The 23697-nt window shown below is 43.0% G+C and overlaps 1 long non-coding RNA gene across 1 annotated transcript in view; it reads left to right on the forward strand.

Annotated features, from left to right (window-relative positions):
* Window positions 1–23697, forward strand: part of LOC147012622 (uncharacterized) — a 255839-nt gene that overhangs the window by 19389 nt on the left and 212753 nt on the right. The window contains exon 3 of the long non-coding RNA XR_015051412.1: window positions 16379–16495. This is a non-coding gene — a long non-coding RNA (uncharacterized LOC147012622). The remainder of the gene's footprint in view (window positions 1–16378; window positions 16496–23697) is intronic.

Below are 23697 nucleotides of genomic sequence, written 5' to 3' on the forward strand. Positions count from 1 at the left end.
CGCGAAACATCTCCAAATGTAGACACAGATCTGGCAGACGCTATGGATCGGCAGTTCCTCTGGGGGATAGGGCGTGAGGTCTTGCAGTGAATGCATTAAATCATATAGCTCAATGAAGCTTGTTAATTTGTTCACTCAATATAATTCTCCAAAGAGTTGAAAAAGATAAGTTTAATGCTTTGGAAATTTCACATTTCCTTGTGTATAAATGGAGGAGGGAATATAGCCTTGCTTGCTTAATGTAAATATGTTATATATCGGTTTAGTTATAAGACTCGTTATTTATTTAAAGATTCAGATTTCACAGAATATTTCGACATTGATTTAGTCTGGACGATATTCGATCCTAAAAAGTGAAATTATCTTTCGATGATGTACTTTAATTTGTCCGTGAGAGTAGATTAGGGATAATCGTATCATATAATGCATGAAATTGCTCCAAGCTCCTAATTTGAAAACTTATAGTACTTACAAAAGTGATGTACATAACGATTCGTAGCGACGATGAACCGGCATTCGATATGATTGAAGAAAGTGAAAAATAAACTTTATCGTTAAGAAATTGTTGTGGCCTGTTCCAAGTCAGGATAGGGTTTAGGAGGCCAAAGAAAAAACAAAACCGCTTTCAGACCCCAGTGAGGTTGCCCAGGAAATGCCTGAAGACACCAGACAGCTAGGTGGCCGAGAATCGCCTGATGAAGGATATAATTAAATGAGGCCGTTAATAATTATCTTCAAAAGGGGTGTTTTAATTAACCCAAACACCAAATTTTCACTCGTGCACTTCCTTGGAATTTTCTTAGTATGCATGCAAAGTTTCAGGCTGCTCGGTTTTATAGTTTTGGAGTTATGGAGGAGACACACTGACACTGACACACTGACACTTGAGACCTGCTGACACACTGACACACTGACACACACACACACACACACACACACACACACACACACACACACACACACACACACACACACACATTGCCTTTTATTAGTTAATATCGATGACGAACACATCATTGAATCACGATAATTTTTCAAAGTATTTCCACACGGGGCTCCCCCCCCCCTCATGATGAGAATGGTTATTTTACTTCTCACTTCAACTTGTATTAAAAATGATTTTGGTTTAAAGCGAGATCAGTATTGGTAATAGACACAGGTCGGAATCCATCGCCATCCCCGTACCGGTATGACTATCACAGAACGCTGTACCAGTATGATCATACCGGTGTCGCTTTCATTCCTGAATCGCCTTCATACTGGTATCGCTTCCATACAGGTATTGCTTCCATACAGGTATTGCTCCCATACAGGTATTGTTTCCATACAGGTATTGCTTCCATACTGGTATCGCTTTCGTACCAGTATTGCAGATCACTGACTCGGCACAGGATTTCTAAAGCACACCCGATTTATATAAATAATTACCAATTGACAATTGCTTGAAAACCTGCCACGAAGGCAAATAACAATGCGATTGCTTGTATGGGTGCTTGGATGCTAATGGTTAAAAGTTAAAACCTACTGCACTTACTTCCTGGTATGTCATGACCTTAAATGTTTCACGGTTCCTGTTCCTGTTCTTGTTCCATGTTCAGCCACCAAGTGCATCAAAGCTTTTTAAATCATGTACATTATTTAAACACTTTTAACACCTTTCTTCGATTTGTCAGTGCGGGATGTTCATTTTTCATTTCTATTTTTTTTGGAATGCCGGTATATTTAGAATCTAATACCGGTATTCTTCTTCTTCTTCTTTCGGCTGCTCCCGTTAGGGGTCGCCACAGTGGATCAACCATCTCCATTTCGCTCTATCCTCCACATCTTCCATTGACACTCCCACCACCCGCATGTCCACCCTCACTGTATCCATGAACCTCTTCTTTGGCCTTCCTCTTCTCCTCCTGCCTGGCGGCTCCATCTTCAACATCCTTCTCCCGATATACTCCGTTTCCCTCCTGTGCACATGTCCAAACCATCTCAATCTCGCCTCTCTCACTTTATCTCCAAACCGTCCTACCTGTGCTGTCCCTCTAATATACTCATTCCTTATCCTATCCATCCTCGTCACTCCCAACGAGAATCGTAGCATCTTTAATTCTGCCACCTCCTGCTCCGCTTCCTGTCTTTTTGTTAGCGCCACCGCCTCCAAACCATACAACATAGCTGGTCTCACTACCATCTTATATACTTTCCCCTTCACTCTTGCAGCTACCCTTCTGTCACAAATCACTCCTGCAACTCTTCTCCAACCACTCCATCCTGCCTGCACTCTCTTTTTCACTTCTCGCCTACACTCTCTGTTACTTTGGACAGTTGATCCCAAGTATTTAAACCCATCCACCTTCCCCACCTCAACTCCTTGCAACCGCACCATACCACCACCCTCCCTCTCATTTACGCACATGTACTCCATCTTACTCCGACTGACGAGCATTCCCCTTCTCTCCAGTGCATATCTCCACCTCTCGAGGCTCGCCTCAGCCTGCTCCCTACTCTCCCTACAGATCATGATGTCATCCGCGAACATCATAGTCCATGGGGACTCCAATTTGATCTCGTCCGTCAACCTGTCCATCACCATTGCAAACAGGAAAGGGCTCAGAGTCGATCCTTGATGCAATCCCACTTTTACCTCAAACCGATCCGTCATTCCTACCACACACCTCACCGCTGTCACACTGTCCTCATAGATATCCTGCACGATCCTCACATACTTCTCCACCACTCCTGACTTCCTCATACAATGCCACAACTCCTCTCTTGGCACCCTATCATAAGCTTTCTCTAGATCCACAAACAAACAATGTAACTCCTTCTGGCCTTCTCTATACGTCTCCATCAATATTCTCAAAGCAAACATTGCATCAGTGGTGCTCTTTCCTGGCATAAACCCATATTGCTGCTCACAGATCGTCACCCCTCCTCTCAACCGAGCTTCCACTACTCTTTCCCACAACTTCATGGTGTGGCTTAACAACTTTATGCCTCTGTAATTTCCACAGCTCTGCACATCACCCTTATTCTTGAAAATCGGAACCAGTACACTTAATCTCCACTCCTCTGGCATCCTCTCACTTTCCAAGACTTCATTAAACAATCTGGTTAACAACCCCACTGCCATCTCTCCGAAGCACTTCCATACCTCCACTGGTATACCATCTGGGCCAACCACCTTTCCACTTTTCATCTTCTTCATAGCAGTCCTCACTTCATCCTTACTGATCCACCCCACTTCCAGATTCACTATCTCCACCTCTTCCAACCTTCTCTCTCTCTCATTTTCTTCATTCATCAGCTCCTCAAAGTACTCCATCCACCTTCTCAACACACTCTCCTCGCTCGTCAGCACATTCCCATTTGCGTCCTTTATCACCCTGACCTGCAGCACATCCTTCCCAGCTCGGTCCCTCTGTCTTGCCAATCGGTATAAATCCTTTTCCCTTCATTTGTATCCAACTTCTCATACAGCTTGTCATATGCCTTTTCCTTGGCCTTTGCCACCTCTCTTTTTGCCTTTTGCCGCCACTCCTTGTACTCCTGCCGACTTTCTTCATCTCTCTGACTATCCCACTTCTTTTTCGGCAACCCCTTCTTCCTTATACTTTCCTGTACTTCCTCATTCCACCACCAAGTCTCCTTATCTTCCTTCCTCTGTCCAGATGTCACACCAAGTACCGTCCTAGCTATTTCCCTCACAACTTCTGCTGTTGTTGCCCAATCATCCCACCCATCTTTACCACCATCCAACGCCTGTCTCACCTCCTCCCTAAATTTCACACAACAGTCTTCCTCCTTCAGCTTCCACCATCTGGTCCTTGGTTCAGCCCTCACTCTCTTCCTCAACCTCACCTCCAAAGTCATCCTACAGACCAGCAATCGATGCCGTCGAGCTACACTCTCCCCTGCCACCACCTTACAGTCACTAATCTCTTTCAGGTTGCATCTCCTGCTTAAGATGTAATCCACCTGTGCGCACTTTCCTCCACTCTTGTATGTCACCCTGTGTTCCTCCTTCTTCTTGAAATACGTATTTACCACTGCCATTTCCATTCCTTTTGCAAACTCTACCACCATTTGCCCTTCCACATTTCTCTTGTTGAGACCGTACCTACCCATCACCTCCTCATCCTCTTTATTCCCTTCCCCAACATGCCCATTGAAATCTGCTCCAATCACCACTCTTTCATCCTTGGAAACACTCTCCACCACTTCATCTAACTCACTCCAGAAATATTGTTTATACTCCATCTCACACCCCATATGTGGGGCATATGCACTGATGACATTCATTATCACCCCTTCAATTTCCAACTTCACACTCATCACTCGGTCAGACACTCTCCTCACCTCCAATACCCTCTTGACATAATCTTCCTTCAGGATTACCCTGACACCATTTCTCCTCCCATCCACGCCATGGTAGAACAGTTTGAAACCACCTCCAATGCTCCGAGCCTTACTCCCCATCCACTTGGTCTCTTGTACACACAGTATGTCCACCTTTCTTCTCTCCATCATATCAGCCAACTCTCGCCCTTTGCCAGTCATCATCCCAACATTCAGAATTCCAACTCTCACCTCCACACTTCTACCCTTCCCCCTCTCCCACTGCCTCGGACTCGCCTTCCCCGTCTCCTTCTCCTCCTTCGCCCAGCAGTAGCACAATTTCCACTGGTACCCTGCTGACCACCGGTACCAGTGGCGGTGGTTGGTAACCCGGGCCTCGACCGATCCGGTATGGAAATTCGTTTTGTTGTCCACATAATGATTTGGCATTGGTTTTTACGCCGGATGCCCTTCCTGACGCAACCCTGGTCACCTCTTACGACACACAGGGATATGGTACACCTATTCTAACCGGGGCATATACCGGGCCCAGTACACTGGTACTCATTTTGCCGACCTCAGAAGGATGGCAGGCTGAGTCAACCCCCTGGTGTTTTTTTTCGACTTGGTTTATATGTACATGTATATATATATATTTTTTTTTTTATATATATATATATACATATACATATTATATAGATATCTATATATATATATATATATATATACATATACATATTATATAGATATCTATATATATATATATACTTATTATATACATATATTAATTCAGTGTCCCAACAGGGCTTGAACTCAGGACCTTTTGGGTCCCAAGCCACTGCCCTCACCACTGTGCCAACACCAGGCTCAGTATATCTAATACCGGTATATCAATATGAAAAATTTTCTCAATATAACCGGGTTTTCGATATATCGCCGGACCCTAGTTATAAATCATTATTATTATGTGCAAGTAATACAATATTATAAGTTTTTTTTTAATCACACACTTTTCACTTCTTCCATAATTCCTCCATAGTTCCAGCCATACAATAACTTTATGCTTGTGAATCCCAGAGGGCAAAATGGCCATACTTGTAAAGGACGCACAAACATGTTTTATGTTACTGCGTCCTTTACAACAACCGGTACATAACTTGTTCTTGTGTGGTTAATCAATGACGCCATCTCGTGGTTTGCTGGTGAGGGCAGCTCAAATTATTGTGGTTAAAAAGGCTCTGTGAAAAGAAATCTGTGAAATCAAGAAATGACAGTTTCCTGTTTTGATTATACATGAATTACACATAAGAGCATTTTGAACTCGAAGGGCACTCTTCGACGTCACAAAGTTGCCAGATATACCTCCACACACATAACTACATCATTATAATAATGTGCACTGAGTTTGATTTTTGTCCCTGAATCCACCTTCAAAATATTAATGATTCTGGCTGCCAGACCATGTGTCTGATATAGTTGAAATTAAAAACACTAGTACGTGCCCGTACATGCGTGGCCGTACGTGCAAAAAAAACTTTTAAAACTTTCAAACCGCGAGCCAGAAACAACAACCACACAGGCCGTTCCTTCGCTCTCGCATGCCCATACATGCATGGTCGTACGTGTGTGCCCATACGTGCAAACCCCCCCAAAAAACAACAAAAAAACTTTCAAACAACCACACAGGCCGTTCCTTCGCTCTCGTAAACGACGACTGGATTGGGGCATTGTGTTAATCCATAAATGTGCATAAGAAATCGAGAAATTATTCGAATACATTAAGTCATCACTATCCGGAAGTGGTGCGTGCCCGCACGGAATGTTCACGTGCATTCCACGAATTATCGCTTGCATTGAAGTAACAACTGCGGTGATACTTACACACACAGAGTTAATTAACATTAAAATCAAGTTTACCTCCCTGTCTTTGCTTGCCATGACATTTGCTGCCATTGACCATTGCCGCTCCTACGCCACGGTAACTAAGGCACCGATCGATACCCATCGTAACTGGCATGGCCAGTGACGTCATCGTCGGCCGACCGTGCACTGGCCTACGCAGCAACGTGTCCTTTCATTGGTTGGTAAATAAATGGCCATAACTTGGGAAGCACTTTTCCGATTAATATCAATCCTTGAAAAGGCACATCCACAGGTCCCCAGCAATATAGCTGGCAAGTTTCAATTAGATTGGACCAGTGGTTGTCGAGAAACAGCGGTCACATACACACACACACACACACACACACACACACACACACATTGCTGTGGAATTATAGATAGATATGTTTCCCATGATTACTAGACCATAACTGTGAAGTTTAACGTCGATTGATGAAGCGGTTCAAGAGAAAGGGTTTATTTTATTTATAGATTCTTGTTAAATCCAATGCAGCTGCCAGACCATGTGAATTATTGATGAACACCCTGGTATCCCCAAGGTTTGGGGAACATGTGTGTGAAGTTTCCCATAGATCTGTCAAGCTGTTCTGGAAAAGAAGATTTTAAAATGTTTATTCTTCAAAACATCATATCTGCCAAACCATGTGACCTATGATGTCATAAGTGGAGAACTTTTTGTTCCTCATGGATAGACGATTTTAACTGCCAAATTTTGCCCCGAACTGTTCAGCCGTTTTGGAGAAGTAGATTTGTGAAGGTTTTTTTGATGTTAAAAAAATGGCTGCCGAACCACGTGAATGATGACGTCATCAATTTTATCTCCCCATACAATTTTTCCAAAGATGACCATCATAAATTTTCAAACTGATCAGATAAAGCGTTTGAAATATACAATTTTGACGTCATAAGGAAGCCGCCTATGGCATCATTAAAAAAAAAAAATCACTTATTTTCCATGGAAAGTACATCACATGTGCCAAGTTTCAATTTTTCCCCATAGAGTGGGTTTCAGAGATACAGAGGTCCAAAGTTTTTGATTTTTTCCCAACATAGCTGCCGCACCACATGACCAATGATGTCATAATTAATAAAATAATTATAAAATTCCCATGATCTTTCCTGGGAAAGCAACATCTCCAAGCTGGCCTTCGTCCAGGAGCCCAGATGGTTTATTCAAGTGAAAAGCGCCGGAACATTTGACCTCATGGGCTGATGGGGTCATCCACCGACATCACAAAAATGCATTGCTGCCGGGTCTGACCCATGGTTTTCCCCCCGAAATCACTCAATTAGTGACACCATTACCGATAAACCTATTTTGCTCAATATCTAGAAAAATAAGCATGATAATATCATGAATAAGGTGTCCATACCTATGTTTTCATGGTCAATTATTACCCTGATGCGATGCGTATTGCTAGAAAATGTATAGTTTACCACGTAAATGCATGGTTCATCCACTAAATTAGCGACGCCATTACCAAAACCTCACTATCTGAAAAACTGTGCGTGATAATATCACAAATAAGGTGTCTATAACGATATTTTTATGGTCAATCATTACCCTGACACCTGTGTTATTACTGGGAAATGTTTAGTTTGCCATGTAAATGTGTAGCCCACCCGCTCATTAAGCGACACCATTACCGAACAACGATATATGGAAAACTTGCAAATGTGCAGTTCACATAAATAACTTGATGTTCGCTTGGCATTACAAGTCTTCTCTATCACTTTCGTCACTCTCATCACTGTCCTCACTCCAAGCATTATCTGACTCTTCCTCGTCTACTGAATTATCTTCCACGCCATCCCCATCAGCCTCATGTGGGCCTGTGAGGGACTCTGGAACTGAACTTCCTGGATACCAGTCTGTTTCTTATCAAGAATGTCAGCTAGTTTAGTGACATCAATGTACCTTCGGTGGTTGCCAGATCCATAGTCTATGATGATGTTGATCCCTTCCGACCTTCCAGAAAGCCTAAGCAGAATGATGAAGACGTCCGTATCAGTGGACCTCACTAGAATGTTACCAGTGGAAATGTTGTTTGCGTGAAAGGCAAGGAGTGTGTCAGCTTCTTCATGTCAACATTGGAGGTGATTGGGTTCCTCTATTTGCAGCACATCATCCTCGTTGTTCTTCATCTCCATACACACACCACCATGTGAAACATAGTATTTTTCTTCCAAGAATTGAACCATATTGTAGCTTCTTCCATTCCTCCATTACAAACCGGGCAAACTCTTCCTTGAATGATCCACTTTTGAGTAACTCTGTGCCACTCTGTCGCTGAGCCTGGTCAGGTCCAGTAATGATGAATGATTGAGTAGTTGGACGCAGGTTTCGCTCGGTATCTTTGATTGATGGTGATTGGTACTTGTCGGGCACGAAATGGATTTGCTCCCCACGATACAAACATACTTTTGCCAAAAGATCCTTTGCCATGTTTGCATATGTGGACTTGCTGTGCTGCAGCACGGTTTCATGGAGGATAATACCGCCATCAATCACTGTGGCTGTTATTGGGGGAGACTGTTGTCATTGAGAAACACTTCCTGTCTGCTTTCAAATTTCTTTGTGAGAGATGCCTTGTCCATCTTCAGGGGAGTTCCATCGCTATGGGCAAGAGAAAGTGGTACTTCAGTCACCGGGTAGCTAAGAATGTGATGCAGATCAAGTGCATCGCTTGTCTCGGCAGCAACAGCTAAGATTCGTCCAAAGACATCCCTGACTCCCTCTGCCACATTCGCTATTCGTGCTGCAGTCTTAGATTGCTTCACATTCTCTGCAGAAAAGTTCAACATTTTGATCCTTGCCACGGGCTTCAGAAACCGTGAACCATCGACTACACACCCATCCCCGAACTGAAGTCGAAGTCCCTCCCCCCCCCCCCCATTCCAGTGCCAGTGTTCCAAGGAGGAATGTTTTGGTCTCCTCCGCTGCTCTCCTTGATGACACATTGATGAGATCAGCAGGAGAATAAGTGGCGAATGGGTTGCATGTGTTGTCCAAGGTGTTGGAGATGGCATTCATGTCAGCATTGTCATGTTCAATTCTCCATTTCCTCAGCTGATTAGCTGAGTATAGACACCTTATTTGTGATATTATCATGCAGTGTTTTTCAGATATTAATGAAAATGGGTTTTTTGCAATGGCGTTGCAAACTCAGTGGGTGAACTAAACATTTACACGGTAAACTATACATTTTCTAGCAATAATGCGGGTGTCAGTGTAATGATTGACCATGAAAACATAGGTGTAGACACCTTATTCGTTATATTATCATGCATATTTTTCCAGATATTGAGCAAAATAGGTTTATCAGTAATGGCGTCAGTAATTGATTGATTTCGGGGGGTCAGACTGGCAGCAATGCATTTTTGTGATGTCAGTGGATGATCAGCCCATGAGGTCAAACGTTCTGGCACTTTTCACTTGAATAAACCTGGGCTCCTGGACTACCTCCAAAACCAATCATCCACTTGACATCCTACATCATGCAATGTCCTTTCTTGGCACACCTCAGCTTCCAACCACTAACAAAGCTTTCATCTGCAGTCTGATGGAGTTCTGCTCCTCCCTCCCCCCCCTCTCTGGGGTGGTGCTCCTGTCCCACACCCAGCTCGACTTCACGGTGTGGAAACCAAAGCTTTTGGGATCGTTGGTATCTCCCGCAATGAGGCTGAGTCTTTGGTTCTCTCACTCTCTCACGTGATCAGGTCGGTGATCTTTCTGTCTTGAACCATCTCCTTGTGTCTACTGTTTATACCCCCCCCCCCCCATATTTCCACAGGGTGCTCAAGGTCTGCCAAAAAACACCCTTCTGGTGAAACTGCCAAAATGAAGAATCACTGCTCACCTTCACTCTTTCATTCCTCTTTTTCCCCACCGCTGGAACAAACTCACACACTCTCTTCAACACCACTCCTCCCTCCAGGTCTTCAAAACAGCTGTTCACCACCATCTCTTATCTTCCCCCATCCAAAACCGTGATCTTTCCTAACCCTGTTAATCCACCCCAAATCCAACTCCTTCAAATTTCCTGCTTTCCTTCCTGAAAGTCCCTGTAGGACCATCTTGTTTACCCCGTGTACCCCACCCCATCCCTCTCCCTTCCACAGATCTCCCATTGTTTCTGTTCCCCACTATTTTGCCCTTCCTTCTCCCACCCCTCTTGTCTCCTGCCTTGTTATATGAGGCACCTCGAGGAGGAGTGATGTAAGGGACACATCGGCCATTTTGTAGTTAATGCCATATATAGTGGGTCAAGTTAGCATAACAATTGTGCATTTTGTGAGGAAAGCACCAAATTTGGCACACTAGTAGCCTATCATATTATGAACAGATTTGGATATTGGGCCATCTCAAATTCAGCCGCTGATGGCTGTGCCAGCCATTTTCCACTGCCATCAAAAATTTGAGATGGCCCAATATCAAAATCTGTTCATAATATGATAGGCTGCTAGTGTGCCAAATTTGGTGCTTTCCTCACAAAATGCACAATTGTTATGCTATATTTAGCTAAGTTGCCCCACATATAGCACTATTTTAACCCTTCCCCCTATCATCCGAGCCTATCATCATCATACATTAAAAAATGTCGCTTACATCACTCCTCCTCGCGGGGCCTCATATGTTTTGTTACATTGTCTTGTGATATTGTCTCCTGCTCTTACACGAGCCTCGACATGGTATATTAAAAAAAAAATTCCACATGAGCACTTATAGTGAAAATTTTGTGTCAATCAGATAAGCGGTTGCAGAGAAGACAGAGAGAATTTGCATGGATGGACGGACGGACGCACGTACGGATGGACGGACAACCCAAAAACAATTCCTCCAGTGACTTCGCCAGCGGAGGAATAAAAATGTCGCGTTCAGAGCTTTGTCGGATAAACCCGACATGAGGAAGACTAAGGAAAACTACGGAATTTAAACACATCAGGGCAAGGACTTCAAAACCATCCAGTAATAGCCACAGCAATGGTGAATGTGCAATGAATTTAAAACTTGGTCCTTAATTCGAAAAATAAAATGAATGCACACCTGAGTAATGCATTATGCATAACGGGAAGGTGCACATGATAATTGAATAAAACATGACTTTATAATGAACGAGACATAAGATCATTACCGTACTATGCTGCTGGTGGACCACGGTGTATTACTCAAGATAATATGTTATTGGTGCAAATGTATGCAAACACAAACACAGAGAAGCATATGGAATCACATAAATCATAACCAGCAACATGCTGTCTGCTGTGTTATTATCATTATGTTTCATAATTATCACCATTGTCCGACTGTAGATGTAGTCACAGATAAACTGCTGGCATACGGCATGAAGGTAGGCAGCATTTTCTGGCAAGTCGCCCTGGAAGGGTTGCATGCTCAATGTTTGTAAATACGACTCCATTTTCACAAAAAAACACTGAAATTGGTTGCTTCCACGGATGCACTCAGTGCCGTGGATATGCACCGAGCAGGAGCGACGTCGGAAGGAGATGCAGAGAATTATGCCTTTTCTGAACAATGCGGGTTTCTTGCTGCCTGCACCAGCACCTCGCTTGCATGCTAAGGAGTTTGACGCACAGCGATGGAGCCATCCGTGAGAGCCGGTGCTCATGATGGACACGCAGAAGCTGTTTGTAACAATTTGCATCGAATTCAGATCATTTAAAAATGAAACCAAACGATTTCATCGAAAGAAAACATCAAACATTTGCTTGATCTCTGTCTCAACTATCATGGCACTCGGTAGAGCGCATACCTCCTCCACAAGGCTGAACAGTTTACATCCTGGATCAGAATGAAAGGCCGGATCTGGATCCAGATCTGGATGTAAGTCGAATTGGATTGTTCTTGTCACCTAACCAACTCATCCACCTAGTTTTGTAGTAAATTACTTTTTGAAATATCATGCTTTATATCGTTCTTAGTACCGTCTCTCAATGGTGAAGATTCACTTTAAAAAAAAAAAAAATTGAAATTCTCTTATCCAAATCCTGATTATCACCAAAATTCAATTAATTCTTCCTTGTCACACACGTGACCTGTCCACCAAGTTTAGGTCGAATCCATCCATAACTTTTTCAGATATGTTATATTGTTACGGATTTGGAAGCCTCTTGCACACAGACAGTCAGCAGTCCCAAAGTTTAGTTATTTCGTTAAGTATATGTTTATAGTTAGGGTCCCATCCCTTATGTCTAATGGGAATTTCATGTGTGCGCTGCGGGTTTTTTTTTGTTAGGTTGTTTTTTACAACAACAACAACAACAACAACAGCGGCACCGTCCCTCACTCAACCCGGTCGCCATTGCATACGTGTTTCTGACTGTGGACGTGGGTGGGACCCCTCGCTCCAGAGCCGACTCCGCCCACGAGGGCAAGGGCGTGCCCTTCGTCCAATCAGGAGGCTCATCGCCTCAGCTCGAGACTCCGCCCAGAAAGACAGAGGCGTGCCCCTTGTCCAATCACGCACAGAGGGTGACTTTCCCACGACACCCCGGCCAATGAGGGTTGAGATTGCCACAGAGGACGACTTTCCCACGACACCCCGGCCAATGAGGGTTGAGATTTCCACAGAGGGTGACTTTCCCACGACACCCCTGCCAATGAGGGTTGAGATTGCCACAGAGGGTGACTTTCCCACGACACACCGGCCAATGAGGGTTGAGATTGCCACAGAGGGCGACTTTCCAACGACACCGCGGACAATGAGGGTTGAGGTGCCTCAGATGGCGATTTTCTCACCCTGCACAAGAAAGGAACGCCAGGCTCCGGAGCCTTGGTCTTGGGGGTTGCAGGTCTTGGTGCCAGCTGTTTCGTCTAGTCCTGGGTCATCGTCGTCTCTGGTCTTCTCCTTGGTCTTGGTTCGTTGGTGCATGGCTGGTTGGAGAGCGCGGTTCCTGGTGATTGGTGCTGCGACGAAGGTGTGAGTTCGAGTCCCCCCCCAAACCAGCTCATCTCGACCAGACCGCACGAGGCGGAAAGGTGCCCAACCAGCCCCATTTCTTTTGGGTGTGTGTGTCGGTGGCGCCCGTCCTGTAAGTAGAAACTGTTTAAGTGCCTTGTACATTAAATTTCATTTCTGATAGTTGGTTTAACTCTGCTCTTTGTGCTCCCCTGCCCCATTATAAATAAACCCCCAATTGTTCAATGTACCAGCTCATTGTTGTGCTTTCTATTATTGACCCAGCATGGTTCGTGCTTGAGAACCAGTAAGCCGATTGGGCTGTAAGTTGTCGTTTGGACCGACGGACTTTGGTAATTCCGCTCGGTTACACCGTTCCGAGGTCGCTAGAGTGACCCGGTTCAACAGAGTCTGTTAAGGGTGTGACTTCGCCGGTAATTTGACGACGTGGGTACTTAGGTATATTGAAATTTGGCAATTAACCCTACCCCACGCCATCAGAGAATTGGCGAACACGGTCCTTAAGTGACCCGTGACCTTCGGAGTTGTCCGAAGGTTACGACCTGCAATTTTCAGTGTTCGGTGGGAGACGGCTCTACTGCTCCACCTAGCAGCAGTTCCTCGCCACCGACCCCCGGCTCACAACAATATATCGTTTTTGGCCCGATCTCTCAACGGTGAAAAATCACTTTAAAAATTCTAGTAGTCGGATCCGGATCCGGATCTTCACCAAAATCTAATCAGTTCGTCCTTGTCACACACCGAACCTGGACACAAAATTTCATCTGGATCTATGAACAACTTTTTGAGATATCTTGCTCACAGACAAACAGACAGACAAACAAACAAACAAACTCTTAACTGTACAAAGTGACAGAAGTTGTCTTCGACAACTTAACAAGGGGTGAAAATACAACCTCTGCCCACTTTCGGAGGAGGAAGTAACTGGCACTCATGAAACCATCAATCAGTTTTACCCAAAATTCCCACCAGCATTCTGAAATGGGAACATCTCAATTCTTTGCTGATTCACTGCGAGTATTATTTCATATTGCAGCCTGTGGCTGTTTGTTGCATCATTGCTGGGAGCAGAGCCATGCCACTGATGCAGTGCCCCCTATTTCCAGTAAGCTGGTCCTCATTTTTCTGGCCTGAGAATGATGACGGGCTCGGTCAGCCCATCTGGTAGTACCTAATGGCACGAAGGGCTTGAACTCAAGACCCTGAGATCTTAAGGGAGCCACCCTAACCGTGAAGCCAAATCCAGGTTTGATTCACTGCTGAATGTTATGTTCTATTAGTATGCATCATCATTCCAGCACCTGAATAACTATGAATATCTTTGTTATGCCAAGAAGAGCTTTGTGCAAATTCTTTTATCGTCGTGGGAGAGCCAGTTCTCTTGGAGGATAAGACTTCGACCCAATTCTGCAACACTATCTTATGGCAAGCCGCGTCGCGAACTGTAAACGCAAATAAATCGTGGCACTATTCCCAAAGGCCTTAAAAGCTGGACACATTCAAAGCTCTGCCTCTCGACACGAGATAACAAACTGCTTATTCCTGTCGTGGCAACACAGACAGGTGGGAACAGGTTGTCCTCTATTATATACATATACACAACAGTGGATGTTATTGCACATCAAGCTGTATTAGTGTTTAAACGGGGATTAATTTGGAGGAAAAACAAATTCTCACAATATATTTTGGGTCAAGCATAGGAACATGAGTAATTTATTATTTAACTAGCAAATACAACCCATCGCTTCGCTGACAGAGGGTATGAAGGACCAAAATTAAGGACTTCGCTGACCAAAATCATGAATCACTGTTCACCTTCACTCTTTCATTCCTCTTTTTCCCCCGCCTTTGGAATAAACTCCCTCACTCTGTTCAATCCCATTATTTCTTCCAGGCCTTCAAAACAGCTGTTCACCACCACCTATTATCATCCCCCATCCAAATCCTCGATCTTTTCTACCCCCGTTAATCCACCCCAAACCCACCTCCTTCAAATTCCCTGCTTTCCTTCCTGAAAGTCGCTGTAATGTCCATCTTGTGTACCCCGTGTTCCCCGCCCCATCCCTCTCTCTTCCACAGATCTATTGTCTCTGTTCCCCACTGTTTTGTCCTTCCCACTCCCGCCCCTCTTATCTCATGCCCCCCCCCCCTTTGCTGTGTATTCTATGTTAGCTCTCATTCGAGCCTTGACAAGGTATACAAAAAAAAACGTTTCAGGCTGCTCGGTTTTATAGTTTTGGAGTTATGGTGGAGACACACTGACACACACTTTGCCTTTTGTTGGTATGGATGTGCCAAAATTTTAATGCTACCTCTCAGGAATAATAATATTAATAACTAATAAGGGCTGGCAGCATAGCTTGGAGGTATGTGCACTCACCTGTCTTAGCTGTCTGAGTGAAAATTGAAAGACAGGACACCTACCTTACACTGCCATAAAGGTGTAACAGGGTCTTAAGCAGGTCATTTACTTAAGTAACAGAGAGATATTTACATAAGTTATCACTAGAATGGTTAAATGGTTGTGGTCTAAGAAACGTCTTACCTTTCACTGGACTGCGATAAGAAGATCTAAATATTAGTTCCAAGAACAACACCGAGAGATGCTTTTTTATTTTATGATCAATGTCCCACTTTTAAGGAGAGTATGAAGGAGAGAATATAATCAACAATGATACACTGTTAACATGAATAAATAGATCAACTAGAAACTCTATATTCCATGAGCAGGCAGATAATTAAAAAATAAATGTCAAACTGTCACCCGGATGTGTCTAAGAAAACCCCGGCATCTTATTTGCGGATCATGGCCTCCATCAATTCCTCGGTTGAAATGCTACGTACAGTGTTGAGTCGGCAGGATTAGCAGCAAGACCTGGAGTGAGTAACAATCGAGAGAAGTATAATGACCATGGTTATAAATGTTATTATGTATTTGATAATCTGGAGGTTCATGTGTCCATAGTCAAGTTGACACCATGAAAATGTCTTTTGTTGTGATGTGTCCATCACAAATATTTCTCCCATGACATTGGGGTTCACCAGAGATTAAACACATGCCATGAGGATTATGAATGATCATCAGATAAAGATAATGTCCACTGGGCTGGCAGTATAGCTTAGAGGAAAGTGTGCTCACATTTGAGCTGTATAGCCTTGGTTTGAATCTGGATCTAGCTTTTAATGGTCACCTTGGTATTTTACAGTCAGGGTGATGCACCAATGCATGTCATCCATCGGAAGAATTCTAAGCTGGAGGACCCGTCTGCCAGCTGCGGTCGTTAGTGAACGTTAACGATCCCACAGGTGTTTTTTGTGAATCGGTGAGTAATCGCCAATGGCCCAAGCAAATCACAATTTCATGCCCAAATCACCTTCTTTTAATTTTTTTGTTTGTTGTTGTTGTTGTTGTTGTTGTATACAATGTTGAGGCTCGTATGAGAGCGAGCACACATAACGTACAACTAGTGGAGCAGGAGACAAGAGGGCCAGTAGAGGGAAGGACAAAACAGTGGGGAACAGAGACATGGGGAGATCTGCGGAAGAGAGAGGGATGGGGTGGGGTACACAGGGTAAACAAGATGGACACTACAGGGACATTCAAGTCCTTACACGACAGGGACTTTCAGGTCCTTACATGACAGGAACTTTCAGGAAGGAAAGCAGAGAGTTTGAAGGAGGTGTGTTTGGGGTGGATTAACTGTGGTAGAAAACATCATGGTTTTGGATGGGAGAAGATAAGAGATTGTGGTGAACAGCTGTTTTGAAGACCTGGAGGGAAGAGTGGTGTTGAAGAGAGTGTGGGAGTTTGTTCCAAAGGTGGGGAAAAAAGAGGAATGAAAGAGTGAAGGTGAGCAGTGATTCTTGATTTTGGTAGTTTTACCAGAAGGGAGTTGCTAGTGGCCCTTGAGTGCCCTGCGGAAATATGGTGGGGACTTATCACAGACAGAGCAGAGAGGGAGAGGTGAGACTGGAGAGGAGACTGTGGAAGACAGAAAGAACACCAACCTGCCTGCGGTGAAAGAATGAGAGACCCAAAGACTCAGCCTCATCGTGAAAGATACCAATGATCCTCAATGCCTTGGTTTCCACAGCATAAAGCTGAGAGAGATGAGAGGCGGAACACCAGCCCAGAGGGGAGAGCAGTACTCCATCAGGCTGTGGACAAAAGCTTTGTATGTGGCCAGGAGCTCAGGTGTGCCAGGAAAGGACTTTGCACAATGGAGGACACCTAGTCAGTGAGTGGCTTTGGAGGCCAGGTTGGAAATGTGGCTTTCCCAGGAAAGATCATGGCAGATAGTGAGACCCAGAAGCTTGAATGAATGACTTCAAGAGGTTTGTTTAGAAAGTAGATGGGGGGGGTGAGGGGGGAGGATTCCAGACGGCTCTTTTGGAGAGACATAGTGAGAGTGTGAGATTTGTCAGAATTGAAAGACATGTTCCACATGTTGGACCAGCTTGTGATTTTATCCAGATCTGCAGAGAGTGAAGAGGCTGCTGCTTGCAGATCTTAGGGATGACAGATGGTACGGCAGAGAGTGCAGACATCTCAAAGCGATAAAGAGGATTTTCCAGAGAGTCTGAGATATCATTGATGAAAACCAGAAAAAGAACAGGGCCCAGAACACTGCCTTGAGGAACTCCAGCCTGAACAGGAAGAGGGGATGAGAGAACTCCACATGTTGGCTGCGACAGGAGAGGAAGTCTGCGAGCCATGAGGGGAAATAGCCTTGGATACCATTGGAAGAGAGTTTAGTGAGCAGAGCAGGATGCTAGACTGTATCAAAAGTAGGTGATATGTCTTGGGAGGTGGCTTTGATTTCATATCTAGTATTGAGGATCTCCATCCATTGTTGAGAGAGCAGAAGCAGCAAAAACGGTGGGTATATAGCATTTCAATCAACATCCGGCTTGGCCAGCTGGTTTATCAACGACTTTGGCTAAAAACGGTGGGAGCGATCCCACAAGAAGGTATGAATAATTGGGGTTGTTAAAATATGTAGTAGCAGTCGTAACAGTTGTAGTTGCAGCTCGCAGGTACCCGCAGAAATTTGGCGTAATGTAAATGTGATTTCAATAATGTCGTTGCCAATGATGTTCCCCATTTGCTTGTCGCACTGTCTCTTGTTCAGCGGCATTCAGGCTGCACCATCCCTCAAACATTGCTGGTCTCCATCAAAGTTATGCCAACATTGCTGGGTGTGATGTCGCAATCAAAACAACATCTGATTCACAATCTCCCAAGATATGTCCCGCATAAATTCCATGGAATTGTGACTCTCAAGTCATTGTGCGTCACCTAATTGTGTTAATAATAATAATAATAATAATAATAATAATAATAATAAAAAATTAATATTCTTCTTCATGATGCAAAAATACAACATTAAAATTAAATAAGGAGATTCTGTCATCTTGTGACATCTTACATGATGGATGGACAGAATGACAAATGTGACAAGTCCTCACAGCTATGTAATGGTTTGTAACAGTTGATGGAAGTGCTAAGTTTACACAAATCAAGAAAACCATAAATAAAGACGTGGAGTGGAGACACTCTTTCCTCCCAGAAAGTGTTTAGATGTATTGTAGACATTACTTTCTTGGAGAAAGGATGAGGGGCGAATTGATAAAATTAACACATGAAGAGAAGGTTGTCGAGAGAGAGAGAGGCAGAAGTAACAAAAAAGGGAGAAGGAAAATGAGGGGGAAAGGAAGAGTAAAATTTGGGGAAATCTGTGCAAGGGTGTAGGGTTCGGGTTTGAGAAATTCCACCGTTATTGCACTAAATTATAAAAATGGCCTCTATTTGCAAATCCCAAGAAAAATACAGTGAAAAGCTTAAAATTAACACTTAATGTAGGTCATAACACACAAAAACCATTTTTGATGATCATGTAATTGAAATTTGAAAAATTCTCCAACTTTACAGCATGATTGCTTTTTAATTGCCTTGATCTCTGCTCAACATAAATCAATTTAAACTTCATCTTCACCCACATGTGGAAAAAAAGATTCTCGCTAGTAAAATGAAAATGAGCCTTTTTACCAAGCTTTATCACAGCCGCAACCTTCTGGGAGCAATAGATAGAGAACATTCAATATTTGGACATTTTAATAGTAAGAAAGGTACTACAGGTTAACAGACTTAAAAGTCAATAGGGAATGTTTAAACGACAGCCGTCTTGTGGTTACGCAGAGACCATTTGGACCTAGCCAAGTGTGAACAAGAAGAAAATGGCATTTAGGAAAAGCTAAGTCAGCACAAATAGCTGTTCAGAATGATCAATGGGACAAGAGCTTTCAAGGTCGGTTTTGTGGCCATATGTATTGGAATATTGCCTCGTAATGCTTTTAGATGACTGGTAATAACTACGCAAGAGTTCCACCGATTACAAATTAAATCATATGACATGTTCACACGTACATATGTATACACACATAACACATAACATATACACACATAACATAGACACACATACATCAATCATCCAAGATATTCTAGTTTTGTATTTTTTATTAATTTTCTGAAATTTGTAGAATTTGTTTTTCACTTGGATGTTGTTGGTTACGATGTGTAAATAAAAGGTGGAAAAAGACTGATTTAATGCAATTTAATTCCAGGCTATAAGGCCACAAAAAGTGAAAATTTTGAAAGGGGGTGTCGGCTTTCTATCAGCACTGCATACAGATATATATATATATATATATATATATATATATATATATATATATATATATATATATATATATATATATATATATATATTTTTTTTTTTTTTTTTTTTTTTTTTTACATATATATATATATATATACATATATATATATATATATATATATATATATATATATATATATATACATATATATTGACAAATCCCTTGCCAACAAAGTCTCAATTGTCACTATTAATTAGCAAGGCTGATTGGGTTTGCTTCATCATTAAGGAAATTAAAAAGAAATAAAGAAGAAAAAAAATGAAAAATGCTGATCGGGGCATTTAAAAGGATTGGAAAATCCTAAACCGATAAGTCTTAAGCCTTGACAGTATGGTTGATACTAATTTGTCCAATAAAAGAAATTATTGACAAAAATGACTTTTCCAAGACAAGGATATGCTGCAATTATCATGCTTTTGTTGCCAAAGAAACACTTAAAAATAGAGTTAATGTTAATTAATAGATTTAGTGACAAATAAACTAGGGCCATTGATTAAACACAAACAATCAGTGCTTAGTTGGATCTATTCCTTGGGAATGAAATTCTCTCTCTGTGCTCTCTCTCTCTCTCTCCAAGGATCACCCAGGGAAGTGAGCCGCATTTGTTTCGGTGTATTTTCACGTTGGTATATATAATGCATGTAGGTATTATTGTGACAGTGGAAGTTTGTTTGTCTCATTGTGTTTGTGTTGTGTGAGTGAATCATCGGCTGAAGGAATTCTTCAGATCTGTATCTATATATCATTATCTTTCTACCTTTCCATCTTCCCTCACCCTACACCTCTCTCCTCCTCCTCTTTCTCCCTCCACCCCCCTCTCCCACATCTTCCCCCCTCCTCTCTCTTTCGTTCTCATCCCCCCCCCCACTCCTTTTCCTGTCCCCTCCTGTCTCCTTGTCCTCTGACACCTCTTCCTACTCCTCTTCCTTCTCCTGTTTCTCGTCCTCCCTTTTTCTTTCCTTATCTCTCTGACATATAATACAAGGCCAGTCAGAAGTCATTTTTCTGTCATACAAGAGCATTACCAGATCTGAGAGTCTCGATATTTGCTCTCAGCTATAGAAAGCAGCTTTCCATTTGCACGGGATTTCCAGCACCATCTCTTCAAAATGCCCCAGCTCTTTGAATCTATTTCAAATTGGCACCAAATGGAGTTGGGGGGTGTTTGGGGGGGGTACAAAAATGTGGAGTTGAGAGCTTTTTTTGTTTCCCAAATTGGAAGATTTAGCTGCACAATACAAGGTGAATTGTACTTTTATTTTGTCCTCCCCTTAACTTCTCCCCAACACTCTGTTTTAACCTCCTTTTTTTTGGATATCCTTTTTCATTAATCCCTCATTTTGATTGTTGGAGTGACAGCATTTTCAAAAGCAATCATCTCAATATCTTTCACCTATATGTGTGGGGTCTAGAAGCTACATTTTTATTGGTAAGTTAAAATGCATGAGATTTGACAAATGCATCTTCATTCACAAGTTTTGGTGTGGGGGGGGGGGGGGAGGGCACCTCTTAAGCCACCATGGGTAAATGAAAGGTTCATTGTAAGATCTCTTAATCCCTATAAAGGACCACATTACATCCTTTGAATACATATAAGTATATTGCAAATCAATGCGTAAACACTCAATGTCCATTACTACTAATATGGTGATGGATTATTTTTTTTTCCAGGTGACATGGCTGTTCACATCGAGCTTATGTAGTTCATGATTGGTGTGGGGTCCATGGCACGTGATTAGAAGCTGAGGGATCAATAGACGTGTCAAGGGGGATTGTCAGCATGTAGTGTCCAGGTGTTTTTAGGTTTAGGTTTAGGTAAGGTGAGTTGTGGTGTATTGGTATTGGTGTAGGTGATCATATGAGTATCTGTTGGTGTTGCCTGTTGTGGGGCTGATGGTACTGTGTGTACTCCAGCAAAGTGTGCTTTCAATGTCTTTCGCCTACAGATCTCTCTCCATCTTCTTTCAATTGTAAATGGTCTTTTTGTGGAACGATTGGGCAAAATTTTAGACCCTGAGAGAGTAATCTTATTTCAGCCTCATTGAGGGAATGATTAGAAAGATTGATGATCCCTAGTTTATGGAGATCCTCAAGTGTGGTTGTAGAAGAACTTCTGCTATTGGCAGTTTGACCATTTTCAACCTCAGTTGTATCTGCCTCCATGGAGCAACAGGCCTGTGCATAATTATGTTGGTGGTTAGTGTAGCGTTTTTTTTCGGTAATGTCTATTTGTGTGCTTATGCTTAAGTTGATCATAAGTGTCCGTAGCTCAGAAGCATTACAGTAGAGTGATGAGCAGCCAGGAGCTTATCGTTGAAGGAACACATTATGCGGTTGCATTGTTCGGGATTCACATTTTTCCACAGCTTCTTCTTTTGGCTGATGTTCTCATTCAATTCGATTAATTTTATTTCTACTTTGTGTTGTTACAATCTCCACAAGTTGTTGAGTTGTGTTCCACAGTAGAAGGTTCTAACGTGCTGTCATAATGTCACCATTGGTTTGATCAGCGAAGCAGGATCGTTTTTTTTTAATGAGGATGCCCTTGGGTACGATGCCTCGTTGCTTGTGTTCTTTTCGGTAGGTAAGGTGTAGTTCATGCCTTTTCTCATTCACATCAATCATTGAAGTTCGATCGTGGTGGTCAGGTATATATCGTTGTGAGTACAATTGCCATTTCGCACCACGCCTGCTGTCCTGAAGCCGGCCAACCGAACACCGATTGGTACTGCCAATCCTGGCAGGGTGCCACTACTTTGTGTGTGTACATTAACTTTGTATGGCTGCGCTCAGTGAGTTTCTTGTTCTCAATTCACATTCTGATTTCTGCCGAGTGATACAGTGAGTGTGCGCTGGCTAACAAGAGCAAATCACGTAGGGTATAACTTCCCACCTGAAGCTATGCAAGGACTATGCTCGACCAATGGAGGTAAAGACACCACTAACTGAGTACATTTACAATAACAAATAATTTATTAATAGTAAGGGCGAGGAGAGATATGTGGCACACTAAGCAAGGGATTTAATGCATGAAAATGCATACAGCAGGGGAAAGCAAGGATTGCTTTGGTGCGGCAAAAGAAATGCAATTATTTACAAACCCAAGAGAGACAGGGCAGAGTTACCCCAATCCTAACATTTCTACAATATGAATGATACTAACAAAACAGGCAACATCAGAATCATTCGCCGAGGATATTTTGAAATTCCAGAGAGAGAGAAAGTTTGAGTGATTTTGACCTCCTTTCACCAGGTGCAGTCAACAGACCAATGCAAGCCAAGTCGCAGAGGAGGGGGAAGGGGAGGAAGAAAACTGAGGGTGTCTATGATGCGTGGTCAGAGGGAGGTATGATGAGGAGCGTGGTGATTTTTAGGTGAAGTGCGGAGAGGAAGGTGTAAAGTTGTGAATCAAGGAGGATTGGAAATAAAGCAAAGAACTTATGAGAAGATAGTCCCAAAGTGAAGTGTAAAGAGGTCTGTATGTGTGCTGTCTGAACTGCTCTCGGTGTGGCATCTGGCTCATCCGCTTGGTTGTGGACTCCATTTTGTGGGCTCTGTTCTGCTCCATTCCGCCTGCACCATCACGCTCCATTTGTTAACCGCCCCGTGACCCCAAAAATAAGAGTCCAGAGAACCAAGCCCTTCTTTATAATCCTCTGGTAGGGGCAGTGCTTGGGAGCAGATCATGCAGAGCAATGAATGTTTTCCAGCACCCTCAGTGGTGTATGGATGATTACACTGATGCTAGCTCCACCCTTGTGAAGATTCGGTAACGGAAATGGCCTCTGTCGCTCCGCACTCTGCT

Source organism: Eptatretus burgeri, chromosome 14, assembly GCF_056783735.1.
Source record: "Eptatretus burgeri isolate ZD-2024b chromosome 14, Ebu_testis_v1, whole genome shotgun sequence".
NCBI lineage: Eukaryota > Metazoa > Chordata > Myxini > Myxiniformes > Myxinidae > Eptatretus > Eptatretus burgeri.